The sequence below is a fragment of the Coturnix japonica genome, chromosome 5 (assembly GCF_001577835.2).
Source record: "Coturnix japonica isolate 7356 chromosome 5, Coturnix japonica 2.1, whole genome shotgun sequence".
In the NCBI taxonomy this organism is placed as follows: Eukaryota; Metazoa; Chordata; class Aves; order Galliformes; family Phasianidae; genus Coturnix; species Coturnix japonica.
The window spans coordinates 11,424,017-11,435,633 of record NC_029520.1 but is presented as its reverse complement, the minus strand read 5'-3'; the positions used below and the strand labels follow the sequence as shown (position 1 = coordinate 11,435,633).

Sequence of the window (11,617 nt, the reverse complement as noted above, 5' to 3'; positions counted from 1 at the left end):
TTTCCCTTTCACACTCTAGATGATCCATCTATAAACAGAATTTCTCCTTCATTCAAGGGTGCATCCTGTAAATTCAACTTTATTTTTGTTTGAAAATTTATTAAGTCTAGGCAGTTCTGTTCCACATCGATGGTGTTTTAACTTTCCTTAATTAAGAAGGAAGCAGGATTTCTGATTGAGCTTATAATTATAGTCAGATTATCTTTTTCAGTCAATACTGTTTCATACTTGGTCATTTTTGGTAAGTTCTAGAAAAGTGCTCATGCACTGACAGATATACTTTAAATATTTAAATTCTTAGAGTACATGAATCCCACACCTACAGGTTGTGTTTGCAGTCCAATTGGGTTATGGATGTTATTGTAAGTAGCTAACCCTGCTTTATGTTTTTGCAGGTCACTGCACTGGCTGGGGAGACCCACATTATATGACTTTTGATGGACTATACTACAGCTATTAAGGGAATTGCACGTACGCTCTTGTGGAAGAGATTGAAAAAACAGTTGACAGCTTTGGTGTCTTCATTGATAGCTACCACTGTGATGCACGGGATGTCTTTTCTTGTCCACGAGCACTCACTGTGAGACAGGAGATTCATGAAGTGTGCGTTGTAACGGTGAAACCAAATACCATGGAAGTAGAGGTACTGGAGAAATTTGCCTCTGAATTCTTTAAAGAAATATTAATAAATGGTTAACTTCATAACAGTAGTCACAGAACTTGGAGAATATTGAAAATTGAATGTGTATTTTAGATTTTAAACCATTTTGGATTATTAACTTGTACTGCCCTGAAGGGATGCTTTTCTGAATCCGAATACTGGGAAAAGTTTCAATAATTCTTTCTTATTATAGATTTTTGCATTATGTTCTCTCTGACAAATGAGTGAGTGTGGATGAATTGCTAAGAGTTAAAGTTATAAAATAAATTAATTTAAAAATTGTATTAGAAAGGAAAAGATTAGATTTTGATTGGGAAGATACAGTGTAAACTGCAATTAAAGAACTTCACTTAAGCATTTTGGAAAACAACCATTACTAGCTTTGATTAGTGTTATTTCTTAAATTGTTCAGACACTCTTAGATGTTTTACTGATAAATATTGTTCACGACTTTGGGGATTCAAACTCGAATGCAAAGTGCTTGTTTTTAGACTTGGCTTATCCATTTTTCATTGAACAGTACTGTGTAGGAATAGTACAAATAAGGTTGATGTAAATGCATCATATAAGAAGTTTAATAGTATCCTGGACTGCATTAGGCATTATTTAATGCCCTAGTCACTCTAGTAAATTAGTACAGTGTTGAAACTCCCAAGTATATTCTGATTTATTAATGGCTGACAGGACTTTCTGGCCTGGAGAAGGCAAGTTTGGCTTATCACATTATCACATTTTGAAAAACAGGAACATTTCTTATAAACTGAAGTCTTTTCAATTTTATCCCCGATGCAAAGTAATGAACAGTCGATTGTTTTTTAAAGTCAAATTACATGTTTGTCTCTTTTTTGTTTTCTTTTATTTACCAAGTGACTGTAAAGAAACAGGCCGTAGCTTTGCCTTATAAGAAATTTGGCTTAAGGATCTATGAGTCGGGCATAAATTGTGTAGTGGAAATTCCTGAACTTAAAATGAATGTGACCTTCAATGGCTTGTCATTTTCTGTCAGAATGCCCTACGGCTTGCTTGGAAACAACCCTCAAGGACAGTGTGGTAAGGCTTATTCTTATGTATTTTTGTGCTTTCAGAAAACTCTGAACATTAAACTGTGAAACCATGGCAGATCATTGGCAAGTTGTCGATCCCTCCAAACCACAGTGTTCTCCAGGCCTAGTTCCTACAAAAGCACCTAGCGTAACAACAGGGCAGCCTTGCAAAGCATCTTCCCTTTGTGAATTTCTTTGGGGAAGGTAGGCGTGCATTCCTCTGGTGTTTATAAGCAGTATTGGCAGATGAGAGGAGAATATTTTAAAATTCACTGGAAGGTTACAATCTAGTCAAATGCTCTTTGTGGAAGTCTGTCAGTAATAATCCTTTTTCACATCTCCTAAAGTGTCACTTTTGTCACAATATAATATGCTTAGCACATTGGAGAAATTACATGTATTTCACTAACTAATAATGATGTATGTTTCTGTTTTTAGTGTGTTTGAGAAGTGTCACGATGTTGTTAAGCCTGGTTAGTGCTATACAGCTTGTGTTTTTGATAGCTGTGTACTTCCGGACTTAGACCTGGAATGCTGAAGTCTGCAGATCTATGCAGCTGTCTGTGCCGATCAAAATGTCTCCGCTGATCAAAATGTCTGCCTTGACTGGAGAAGTCATACCAGTGGTGTTTGCTGTAAGTGTCTGGTCATTATTGTGAACTGTTATGGAATTGTTCTTATATTTCAGCTGTTCCAGTTTAAACCACAGGAAGCCAGTGCGAGCAGCAGCGGTAGCTGCTGAAGCTTGCGAGGTGCCTGTGGGGCACAGGAGGAGCTTTCTGAGCCTCTGTGCTCCTCAGGCTGTGCATGCGGAGGGGCTGGCTGGCACACAGCAGGTCTAAGGAGATGGCTAAGAGTGTGGGAATGTTGGCTTTCCCAGCTGTCATTTCACAGGAATCTGCATAGAACCAGCTCTGAAAGACGATGCTTTCCAATAGCATCTTTTGGGATGTCTGTCTTCTTACTGAACTGTTACGCAAGTAGGAAATGCATAGGCAGTGGAGCTGATGTCACAGGCCTTGGGGAGAATACAGGGCCAGTGCCTAGATGGAATTAGGAAAGCTAAGGGATAGTTAGAGCTGAATTTATCAAGGAATGAGGAAAAAGATAAGATGGGCTTCTAAAGGTCAGAAAAGTCTCACTTTTCTCTGGTAATCACCCTTGTTGCATTTCTCTAGTCCTTGAACCTCAAGGCAGGGACTGGGGTATCAAAGTCATTCCTATTGTGATAGACAAGCAGGCTTGAGCCCATCTGATGAAAATGTACCTCAGAGGGAACTGACTGATGTAGCTGCTAAACCACACTCCCTCAGATTTGAAAAGTCACGGTAGTTAGGTAACGGAACAGTGCTAATCAGTGGTATAGATAGTGGGATTGAATGCACCCTCTGTAAGTTTGCAGGTAATATCAAACTGAGTGGTACAGCTGATGTGCCAGAGGGAAGGGATGCCATCCAGATGGACCCTAACTCGCTTGAGCTGCAGAGCTGGTGAAATTCATTGAGGCCAAGTGCAGCGTCCCATATCTGGGTCATAACAAAATCTCCAGCATCAGCACAGACTAGGTGATGGAGTGCTATACCTGGAATACTGCATCCAGTCCTGGAGTGCCTTTTATGTGAAAGACATGAGCGTGGTAGAGTGCATCCCGAGGAAGGCTGCATAAACGATTGGAGGGTTAGAGCACCTCTTTTTTGTGGAGAGTCTGAGAGAACTGGGGTTGTTCAGCCGGGAGAAGAAGGCAGTGGGTAGATCTTATTGCAGCATTTTAATAAATGAAGAGAGTGACTAAGAAAGATGGGGGAAGACTTTTAACCGAGACCTGTAGTAACAGGACAAGGAACAAAACTTTGTAGGGCTCGATGTAACTGTGAGCAAGTCACCGAAGAGTTTATCAGATTCTTTGATAGCCCTTATCACTGTGAAACCCTGGAAGACCAGACTGTGAGACAAAGAGCAAGCGGTGTCTGTTTGCTTTTAAGGGTGGACAGGAGGTTCCATTGATATGCATTGTTAATCCTGTTACCCTTAAGAAACCTTTCATCCTTTATCACTGTTGTTTGGGAGAGTCTGGGACCAATTAACTGATTAGAGGAACTGTTAGAGGTACAGGGATATCTTGTCTGTAAGTGAATGGTATATAAGATGTATGTTAAACACAGTAAAGACACACGATTTTGATGCTACAAGAAACTAAGAGAGCTCTCTAACTCAACTGAGCACCGACAAATTTTAAACTGAAAGAGGGGAGCTGTAGAGTGTGTTTAATGAAGAAATGCTTAATTATTAGTATGGCAATATAGTGGATCAGGCTACCCAGAAAAGTAGCGGTTGTACTATTGTTGAAAGTGTTCGAAGCTGGGTTTAATGGGATGACTCGATCTAGTGAAAAATGTGCCTGCCCACGTCAGGGAATTGGACTGCATAATCTTAAAGGGTCCCTCCTTCCCAAACCATTCTATGTTAATGTCATAGTGATAGGATATATTTCTTTCTGAGCTATTAAGACATCAATAAATCACACCAAAAAATATTGTATTCAAGTTACTTTCAGGTGTATTTTTAACAACAGAAGTAATAAGTGAGTCTGCAAAAATATACATCTGTTTACAGTATCAGAAAGACCTGTATTAGATGTGTGTCTCTTTTTCACACAGTCAGCTATGTATTTTGCAGGTATTGGCAGATCACTCATTAATTTAGTGTAATCAGAAGAGAATGGAAGGGTAGGAGTACATTTCTCTTGAAGAAGTTGTACAAAAAAGACATACATTTTGAAAAAAAAATAATTGAGATATAGTTTCCTGGCTTTATTTCCTTAAATATCAACAGTGGTGTTACGTGGCAAAATTGCACGAGTCTGATATCTACTTAGCCCCTTTGCTACGTGTGCTATGCAGTATTTCAATAAAGAAATGTGAAGCTTAGTTCAGTATTATTTACCTTCATAAATAGCTAGACAAATATATATTTCCAGTGATGCTCACGGTGGATTCCTATTCCATTGTTTGGTTTTGAGGTTTTTGGGGACTTCAAAAATGTCTCTCATGTTGTATCTCATCAATTTGTAAACCTTTGTTTCTGTAAATTTATAGCCTAGTTCCTGAGACTTCATTGATAAGTGTCACGATCGCTCCTGCACTAGTGAAGTTAACACCAGCACTCAACTGAATGTCATCTCCTGTCAACATATTCCATGCAATCAGATTTTGAACCAGTAAGTGACTAATGGTAAACTAATAAAACTAGCAGTCAAACATAATACCCGTGTCCATAAAAGATGCTACGGTCAGTGAGTTGCATATGTTATGTATTGGGGGCAGAAAGCGAGAATCCAGCTACAGCGTGGACACCAACTGTCCTCGAGTGATCTATTTTGTGTAGTTTGATAGTATAACCAACAGTTCAGCTCAGGAGGTGTAGTTAAGAAATGTCTGTTGTAATGCATGTAATGTCTGTTTTTTGGCGTGCTTACCAAGTGTTTAGTTTTTTCCATTTGTAGCCTGTTTTGGTTTTTTTTTTCCTTCTTTTTTTTTGAGTAGTCTAACCCAGGAAAGCATCATTCCAGAGTATGCTTCGAGGCATAATCTGTTAACAGGTTAGTGTGTTTTCACTTATATTTCCAATTTTCATTTATATTCCACAATTGTATTGGTGCTGTCATTTTTATCTAATTTTAATATCTTTGGATAGGAACGGCAACACGTAGAAGTTGAATGTTGTGGTAAATGCACGCAGACTAAGTGTATTATACATACATCCCACGGTTCCAGTCTCATATTGAATGTAAGTATGCTCTACATGTTACCTCTTGAAATTTTGTCTGTTATTTATTTTTTGTGTACTGAATAATGTTAGAAACACCTGCACGTGAAACAATGTTGTTGCCACTATTTAGCTTTCCCTAGGGCAAATCCATGGGCGTCAATGACTTTGTTTGTATTGTTAGTGTGCTTTAAGTGCTCCAGGTGTTTTTTTATTTAGGGGAAATCTCACAAGATTCTCTCTGCTTGTGGCATAATGCAATGTACACAAAATTCTGTATTCAAAATTGCTCTTAACCTAAAAATAATTGACTGGGAAACAATATGGAAATCATTTTCAGAGGTGAGGAACATTTGTCTGAGTTTCCTTCACTTCTTCCTATCGCATTTTGTATTTCACTTGCAGCCTGGAGAGTTCATAAGCGATCCTTACAACAACTGCACCATTTATGGCTGTACGCATCCCGAGTACCAGCTTATCTCTTCCACATCTGAAATTATGTGTCCTGCATTCAAAGAGGAGAACTGCAAATCTGTAAGTAGAGATGGAAAATATTCCCTGTAGGTAATGCATAAATTGGTTTTGTTTATGTCAATCACCTGATAGAACAATATCTCATTGACTATGACAATTGTCTCCAAAGTTTCCCTGTCCCACTGGTGTAGATTTCTGCTTCACCTATGTGCAGACCTACGGAGCATATTAAATAAGATATTTGACGGAGAGTTTATGATTCTTCTGTCATTTCTGTCTCGTTAGCCAGAAAACTGGTCAGAATTCAGATGAAAGTACTTTCTGATTACTTCGTGAGAGGTTTTTGTGTTCTTTTAGGGAACTGTTACATTCTTACCTAACAGCTGATGCAAAACTTGTAAGTATGTTGCTGTACCTGAAATAACAGTACAGGAATTGAATTTGCTTCTTAAATCGGACCATTCTATCTTGCAGAGGCAGATATGTTTGTATTTAAATAGATGCACCCGTGCTTATGTTTGTTACTGTAAGCATTCAGCGCCCAGTCTGTCTGGGAGGGTTTAAACTGAAGCAGAAAGTGCTCTTGATCCAATTCGTTCAGTGCAGCAGCAAAGCCAAGTGTACTGTACTTCAGGGACAAAATGGAGCTATTTCACTGAAAGTATTTTCTGATCTTTCCCTTCAGGCATACCTCTGGATAGCACCATGCCATGCTCTGTCCGTGAGAGAAGAGACTTCATTGTCTATAAGAATTGGTGTTCTCTGGAGAGAGTCGTCCTGACCAAATGCGAAGGAACGTGTGGAACTTTCTCACTGTAAGTAAATCACTGTAAGTAAACTGACCAGATGCTGAGATTTGAATTCTGCCACTGACCTTGTGTATGTAAAAGGAACAAAAGAATGTTAGACTGCAGAGTAGCGGAAGACTTAAAACTGCCAGCTCCCAAACTCACAGGCACAAAATCATTACATCTCCAACTTGGCAATTGATTCAATTTAACACAAAGCAGAAAAGGGTACCGTATCACACTGGAAATAAGACAGCTATGGCAAGTTCTATCTGTGTTAAGAGATGACTCGTCTTTCATTTGTGTCAGACTGTCTTGGATACAAGTGACTGCAAGAGAATATGAATTATTTCCTGTAACGTTAAAGAGACTGGAGAGCAACAGATCTTGACGTTTGTAAGCTGACGAGCTTCCTCTCAAGATTTAGCATATGAAATTATACATTGACGTATAAAATGAAATAGACATGCATCTTTGATAGAAAGTTTCAAACATGCACAATATTTAGAAAGTAAAGAAGTGAGATAACAAATGCCTTAGGAGTAATGTCAGTGGAGTGATTTCATCATGTTACATCGTGAAAATCTACAAGTGGCTAATGTGACATGTGATATTGAGCTATTAAAGCACATTAGAATATTATATTTCTAAATCCCCAAACTGTCACTCGGTGCCTGTTGCCGCAAATACCGTTGGGCACCTTACATGATAGAAGACTGGCCTTTACTCAGAGACTGTACCCCAGTTAACAAGAGGAAATACATATCTGTGTTTCCAAAGTAAATGTCAAAGTTTACATGGCCACTCTCTTTGCTGCGTGCATCTTGCAGACACTTCTTTCTTGAAAATAATTTATCTCTGTCAGGAAAGGAAATAATGTCACTCCCTCTTCCTGGCATGCAGTAGAGAAGGAATTTGTAGGGGGTGGTGACATTGTGTAATATTGCTTTTGCACAGATAAGTGAGATGGCTTCACGTTATATTGCTGCAGTACTGTAAGCAGAGTCATTATCTTGCCATGAAGATACGGGGCTATTTAGTTTGAGTGAGCCACGTAACTGTACTAACGTCTGTTACAAATTTGCTGGGGCAGAAACTGAAAGCATCATAGCTGCTGTAGTACATGCAGTGAACCTCACTAATGCACCCAGGTCATACACCAGGTCTTCTCACCTTAGCATCTCATAGATGTGAGCCGAGCCTCAGGCTGGCCTTTTGCTTTTATTTCCTCCTGCTATTGCTGTGAACAGTTAATGATGCTGTCTCACCTGGAGGCTGCCTTATGTGATATTTCTCCTCTGGTAGCTCTCGAGCTCTGTATCTGCTCTGTTTCATCTTTTCTTTCCTTGAAAATTTATGTTGCGTTTGGCTTCTCTTGTGCTAATTCACAATTGTTAGGCTTCCGCTTAAAAGGCAGTTGCCATGGGGAGGTTTTGCTGTTATCCATTAACCTCTAATACGGAGATTATTTTCCTCTTTCAAACTATTTGCTTTTCTTCCATTTGTTATCAAAAGAAGCTGAAATAGTGTAGAACTGTTTTACTTTTCTTTATATTTAATTCCACCTATATTACCAGATATATGCTGTGGTGTATCTTACCATTTCTGTTCATACCTCTCTATTTATTCTGCCACCAGCTTGTGCTTCTTTCCACATAGGTGACCAGAAAAGGGATTTTGTGGAGGCTTGTAGCGAGCGAGCTGGGTAGATGGGAAATAAACATCTCAGCACTATCAGATTGATTTGCACATCCCAGCCCTTTTACCAAGGACTGCATTACTATTGCATTATTCTGTGTGTGCTGTCTTATTATGTTATGATTTATTTATTCTTACTATTGTTTTTCAGGTTGGAAAGAGTGATAAAGCACCATATGATAACTGTACTCAGTACACACACACTGAATCAGAGGGACAGTTCTCCTGGACTAGTGCAGTTAAGGTCTGCCTGCCATTCGAGGAATCAAATTGTGTCCCAGTAAGTATTTCAGAACTAAAAACAAGCCTCCTGAAATGAGTTCTGCCATTGCTCTGTGAGCTTTCTTTACCCTTTCTACACTTTTTCTTGACCTTTTTGAGTCGATCATCCTGTTTGAAGGAAATATGCTTTTCCTACTCTCAATGGACCGTCCAGGGAAGAATAACAAAAGTATCTGTGAGCAGAGCACACGCTTCTTGTGAAGCAAAGCACTAAACAATTTGAAAGAGATGAGTAGCGGGGCAATGACAAAGCAGGATTTTTCAACAATTAGGAAACATCAGAGTTATAAAATGAAAGTGAACAAATGATAAGTTATCACGAAGCCTTGGGGGAACTGATGAACATTGTCTTGTGCTATGTGTTGTGCCATTAAGCAAAGAAATAGTAGTTAAATGTGCAATAAGGATCATTCGTGACATGCCTTTTAGACTATTTTTCTCCCTCCCCTCTTCACTTTCTGGCTTGCAAATGTTGTAACATCTGTAAGTAGTAATGAAGATACAGCTGTTTTGCATGTACAGCAGAGTCACCGATAGTTTTATAATGTAGCTTTTATAGTTTGCCAGTCACATTATCGATTATACAGAAAGAGATTTGATTCCTTTAAATGATTTTTTAAAATTTCACCTGATTTTAAAGTTTACTATCCCTTTTACTACCTGCCATTTTCAGAGGTAACATAGCACTTCCGTCAGAAGGATAGTCTGCTCACTTAATGTATGAATAATGAATGTTAAGTTGTAATAATAAAGCAATAGAGAAAAATATTAAAAAATGTTAAAGATAGAATCTGAAGTTAGCCATTGCTATATAGATCCCTTTTTTTCTTTTTTCTTTTTTTTCTTCTTCTTTTTTTTTTTTTTTTTGTATCTCAACATTTCATCATTAATTGTCTGCCCTACTTTAAATATTTATTTAAATTTTTCTACAGATTCCTGAAGGTGGCTTGAAGAACTGTGTATCCCAAATATCTCCTCTTAGAAGCCAGTTACTCTGATACCTACAGGATATCTTTAGACTTCAGGTTGTAAAGTGCAAATTGGAATGAGAATCAGGAGATCTGGCAGGTGACTACACCTAAGTTGGGTAACGAACTAATGCCTGGAAATAAAGCGCTGGAAATCACTGCCAACGATAACCAGAGTTTCTCACCATGTCGTCGAACGTGTGAGAAATAGCACAGGTTGGCAAAGAGATAAGGGGATATTGCATCCGGGCTGGACGTCTGTGGTCTGCTCACTGCCACCCAGAAGCACACTGCTGTGCTGCGCAGCAGTTGTACAGCACTCCGGTGACTTTCATGTGAAGAGCAAACTAAATATTTAATGTGTTAATTATGTTGCCTACTGAATTTACAGATATTTGTATTGTGAAATAATATTGTGTATATATATATATACATACATATATATATATATGGTCAGGTTTTAATTCTAACTGTAATATATGGTGCTTTTGTATTGTACCGACAAATTCAAGTACTGATATGTAAAGAGCAAGATGCCTTGTCAATGTTGCCCCATGTTGCCTTCCTTGCAATTGGATCCTTTGCACTGAATTGTCATCATTTCTTTGTGTGTGGGGTGTTTTTTGTGTTTTGTTTTGTGTTGGTTTTTCATGATTCTGTTCTTTTTTAATGTAGTTTTGTGTGTGTGTATGTTGTATATTTACTAAATTAAAGGTTGTTTTTGTGTAAACATTTAAACTTTTCAAAGGAATAAAATAAAAGCTAATTTTGTTTCTCAACTTCTCTGTGTTAAAACATACAATAGCAAGTAATTGGTTTTGTTAAATAAATCAATGAGTTGTTAAATGGGAACGCGTGTCTGTTTTCACGGGGAGGGGAGAAAGCCCTGCTGGAAACGTATCTGAAATCCCAGTCGCTGAGAGCAGCCGGTGTTTGCAAACCGCGTTGCGTCAGGATGAAGTTTGGGTAGTACCGATTCAGCACTAGTCTTGTTGTACAGTTTTATTTTTAGTTCCATCTTTTCATCACCTTATGAGGCTGCGTGTTTGGGAGAAGGTGAATTGAGATGACGTCGTGAAAAGGCCTGCCGACGGCCACGGGTCGCTTCTTCCATCCCTCATCGCCTCTGCTCTCTCGTTCTCAGGACCGGAGTCAGAAGTGACAAATGATCATCTGGCTTGTGAATGGCAGAAATGAAAGCGGCTGCTAACCGTTTTCATCAGGCTGGGCTGTGTCTTCCTCTACAGAGTCATTATTTAAAAGCCAGATCATTTTTTAAAGAGGGGCTCGGGATGAATAAATTTTCCGGAGTGCCGAAGAACCTGTCGTGCCGCAGATGTTTTTTCTGGGATATCGTCTCGGTAGACAGGGTTGAATCTCGAGTCCCGAGGGTGACCCTCTTTCCGAAAGCGGAGATCGGACGAATTTCCGAGGGGCCGGCTCGGGTTTATTCGAGGATAAATGCGGCAGGGGAGGGGCCGGGGATACGGGGGGCAGGGGGCGGAAGCGGGACGGAATTAGCGAAGTACGGCGGTGCGGGGAGGCAGCGCTCCGCCAGGGAAGGCGGCGACATCGTCAGTTTCTGGGTGAAATACACGCACGCCCTGCGTGGCGGCCGTGGACCAAAGATGACGTGTTCCTCCCGCCGGGATATTCACTTGTTACGCACGAGTAGCATCGTCCATCCCACTCACTTCAGGCTGTAGCGGTTTCCAGCTTAATTGTTTCGTAAGCACAGATTTAGAGAACGGCAAACCTTACGGTATCGTTTAAGCTTCACGCAGATGTAATTGATATTTTACTACAATATGGCCCAAACTGTCTTTCCTGAGCTCCGAGTAAGAATTAAACTACACAGCAGCTGTGGAAGAACACTCTATCAGCACATCTGTTATGTGAGGGAGCAGTCATCTCAGTATTTCATGTGCCTCACCATAG

At 39.5% G+C, this 11,617-nt stretch overlaps 1 long non-coding RNA gene across 2 annotated transcripts; it reads left to right on the top strand.

Moving 5' to 3' along the window:
• Positions 1 to 1,533: 1,533 nt before the first annotated feature.
• On the top strand, positions 1,534 to 10,459 carry LOC107314573. 2 transcript variants are annotated; one of them, XR_001555506.2, is made up of 8 exons: positions 1,534 to 2,339; positions 4,800 to 4,921; positions 5,247 to 5,302; positions 5,398 to 5,490; positions 5,875 to 6,003; positions 6,629 to 6,758; positions 8,581 to 8,709; positions 9,644 to 10,459. It is a non-coding gene; the product is annotated as an uncharacterized LOC107314573 (long non-coding RNA). The 2 variants fall into 2 exon arrangements; XR_001555503.2 differs by having other exon boundaries at positions 4,800 to 5,302.
• Positions 10,460 to 11,617: the final 1,158 nt, after the last annotated feature.